Here is a 4,398-nt window from a genome sequence, read left to right on the forward strand (position 1 = left end):
CGACAAACTGGCGCAAGGGTTTGACCTGAACTTCCAGGACTTGCTCCTGAGGTCACGAATCTTCCCGGAGCTGGAGTTTGTGGTGTGCGGCGAAAACCTCCCGAAAGGTGTTCGAGAAAATGCCGCTTACGCGTTGAAACAATTAGTCCTGTTCAACAAGGACGTGTTCGTCGCCCAAGTCCTCACAGGGCAGAGCATCAAAGCCCTGGTTTCGATGGGCACAATGTGTTCGCTAGAAGTAATCTCGGCGCTAATCCGAGCCATCAAAAGCCCTCTGGTCGACATCCTCGAGTCCGTCGGCGGGATCCCCAGCATAATCACCTCCTTAAACTCCGACGACGTCGGAGTAAAGATCACGGCAATGGAGTGCGTGCTGGAAATCGGGTACTTCGGGCGAAAGGAGGCAGTGGAGGCGATGCTGAACGAGGGATTGATCAAAATGCTGGTGGAATTGCAGAGATCGGAACTGGGAGGCGACTGGAAGAAGAGCGAAAGCGGGTTCTTGGAAAAGCATCCATTTGCGAGCTGTGTAACGAGATTTTCAGTGCAGATGGAGGTGGGTGAAGGGCTGAGACAGAGTGAGAAGAGGGCTTTGAAGCAGGAGATATTGAAGAGAGTAAGAGAAGCCTCTGCTTCTGATGCTGAAGCCGCCACCATTATCGCCGAGGTCTTGTGGGGTTCTTCTCCCTGAATCTGGGGATTCTATTTCCTTTTAATCTACACAAAATTATTATCATCCAAATTCTCTATTAAAAAAAATAATAATAAACTTGTAGAATTGGAATCTTGTGGGGTTTGTTTGGTTTTGGGTTTTGGAGTTTTGATGAGTTGTAACTATGGAGGTATATTAGATTGCGCTGTACAGAGATCTCTAAATAAAACATTATTACATTCAAATTTCTAAAATTAGCATCATTTGATATGATATGTGGCGTTGGTAATTCCCTTAATGGTGTGTTTGGTTGAATATAGTTGGAATTCATTTCTTAATTTATTTCACGGCAAAAATTATAGTGTTTTTTTTTTTTTTGAGAATGTAAATTATAGTGTTTGATTAAGGGAATTGCAACTCTTTTCTTTTGTTGAATTACAATTCACGGACACTCCCATGAATTGTAATTCAGCGGTTGTGGGAAAGAAAAAAAAATGACAAAAGTACACTTGGTTATTATTATTATTATTATTAGGAATAAGGGTCAAAAAGGTCATCGAAACCAAAGATTCAAAGACCTTGTAATCCAATGATACCACGTTGCTCCCTTAAGTGAGAGGTGATAGATTGAAGATATTTGATGTAATAAGGTATCCCTTCCTATAAATAAATAAATAAAAGTAGGTCATCCTCTCAAATTAATTATTTTTTAAAAAATAAAATTTAAAAATTAATTATTAAAATTAAAAAAAAAAAAACAAAAAAAACAAAACCAAACAAAACAAAATTCGGCCACCTTCTTCGTCTCCCGCCGGTTTCTTCGTCTCCACGGTCGGAGACAAAGAGCTGGAGACGAAGAAACCGGCCGGAGACGAGGAAGGTTTCTTCGTCTCCGGCCGAATTTTGTTTTGTTTTGTTTTTTTTTTTTTAAAAAAAATTAATAATTAATTTTCAAACTTTATTTTTAAAAAAATAATTAATTTGAGAGGATGACCTGTTGACCTATTGGAAATCTTTAAATTAAAAGAATTGTTTGAAATTGGTCTAATTGCATTATCGTGTGCAATCCGATGGCCTATTTGACCCTTATTATTATTATTATTATTATTATTATTATTATTATTATTATTATTATTATTATTATTATTATTATTATTATTATTATTATTACACAAAGACATTTTAATCTTTATATCACTCATTTCCTTCATCCCTATTTCCTACCAAAGAATGTAATTTAAATTCTTATTTTATTTTTATTTTATTTTTTTCCCACCAAATTATTATTCTTTTCTTCTTTAATTCCTTCCTTTAAACCATCTTTCCTTTCTATCCCCACATTGATAAAATATGTACAACTTTTTTTCTCCTTAAATATGTTTTCACCTACTTGCCTCTGTTTACTTTCGTGTTTTTGCCTGATTGCAATAGTTACATCGTGCACGGGGCACACAATGACGTCGTTTTTTATATTCAGATTTTATGTGTATTATGTTAAAAAGTTTATATGTATTCTGTTAAAAATTTATGTTTATTATATTAAGAGTTTATGTATATTCTGTTAAGAGTTTATGTGTACTCTGTTAAGAGTTTATATGTATTATGTATTATGTTAGATTATGCATATGTATTCTGTTATGAATTTATGTACATTCGAAACAAGAGATTTTTTTTTTTCTTTTGAAGTTAACGGTAGAAATAGAAATCGAAATTTTTAAACAAAAACATGACCAAAACGACGTCGTTTTGGCCAGAGCGCATCCCGCTGTTTGTTAACAGGCTTCTCCCCACAAAGTGATTGGTGTTATTATTCTCTAATATTTGTTAATTATTCGTAAATTTGTCAACTATATTGTAAATTGTAGATGAGGTTATATCAAATAGTATAATATTTGACTGAGAAGAAAGGATTAAGTTGCTTGAACGGGAGATTTGCAATTCAAAAACATACATAACAATAAGATGTTTTGAATAAATTAAAATCTAATCAAAACTTGATTATATTAGTCTAAGGATAAATGGGGTGTTTAATAAATGATTGTTAGCTAATTGTGTTAGTTGGTTTGACTAGTTGATAGCATTAGCTTATTATAGAAAATATTTAGTAAATTAGTTGATAGCTGATTACATACAAAATTACTTTCTCAAAAAGCTGATCGAAAAAAGTACTTTGAGTAACTTTTTGAATTTTAGTATTTTGAGCAATAAGTTGTTACAAAAAACTAATTAATCAAACACTCATATTGATTGTTTAACCAAGTCAAACAACTAATAGTGGTCAAATAAGCCAAAATTGGCTGATAGGCTAACTATTTTTCCAAATAAGGCCAAATAATAGAAATGATCACATAAAATAGGGAGTTCTACTACATAGACTCTCAAATTTTACTTCCTGATGTGACGGACACTAATAAACTACTTTTTTTATGTTGTTCTAATACAAATATCTACATCAAGATTTTATATTTGAGAGAAAATTAAAAGTAAAAAATCAGATTACATATATTATTTTCCTAACATAGATACCTTGTTAACAATTTGTGAGGGAATTAACTGTAACTTTATTGATGTAAACTATGATCTATATATATAGTACATACAGGAGAGTAAATAGCAGGGAGTTGTAACCACAATTCAAATATAGCTAGTCTAAAGAAACAAAAATAGAACAAATAATAGCTGAATATCATTCTTGTAACACCCCTAATTTTTAAAGCATTTAAAGCCTACGAAATAAAGGCAAATCTATCATTAATCATCCAAACAAAGCGGAACAAACAACAACTATCAGGGTGTTATGCCACATCTAGATTTGAGAACCAGATGCACAGGCTAGACTAACTTAAACAAGGCATAAGCTATAATTAATATCCACAATACAATTCAAGGCTCATAGGCCATCTAACTAATAATAAGCTAAATTCACGTGTCCATCTAACGCGCTTCGAAGCTACAAGTCAGCACCTGAAAAACATACGGTGTAACAACCGTCAGCGAATAATGTTGGTAACCCACTCCATCGCGTTAAGTACAATATAGGTAGATATAAGAAAACCATTTTGAAACCGGAATACGTATATAATCCTAAACAAACACTAGCTTTAAAACCAAGACCATCCTTATAACACCACCACATTATCCCTCCGGGCAACTACATGCCCCCACCAACATACCTCCAACATAACCACCGATCTGATAGCACCGCAGTACCATTAACACATGATCCATGCCTTTAGCACCACTATCGAGGGGTCTTGCATATAGCACGAAGACATAGCAGCGCAGTGCTTATAACTTGATCTATGCCTTTAGCAAACTAATCAAGGTTGGTTCATGCATTCAGCACGATAACCGAATGGTATGTGCCTTTAGCACAATAACCGGGCACTCGTTGTGCCAACCTCCAACAATTCTTTTCCACCAATCTCATCTCTTTCTCATTAGGTACAACCAATCAGTTAACATGCACAATAACGCAGTGGCCACCGCTCAATAACAAAACACTCAATACACCTCAACACATAGCAAGGAACAATCAAAAGGAAAGAACAACAATCACATCAACAAGTGACATCAACATAACACGAAACCCACAAGATACATCCTCTAAACTCTACTTCCCAAGATAACGAGACAACCACAAGGCACCCATGGGATCATACAAATCTCATCCTAGGTCAACGGGATACTAACTTAACCCACATGCAATAATCACGACTCATAACTCCTAAAACGGTACCCGAAAT

The sequence above is a fragment of the Ipomoea nil genome, unplaced genomic scaffold (assembly GCF_001879475.1).
Source record: "Ipomoea nil cultivar Tokyo-kokei standard unplaced genomic scaffold, Asagao_1.1 scaffold0869, whole genome shotgun sequence".
Classification (NCBI taxonomy): domain Eukaryota; kingdom Viridiplantae; phylum Streptophyta; class Magnoliopsida; order Solanales; family Convolvulaceae; genus Ipomoea; species Ipomoea nil.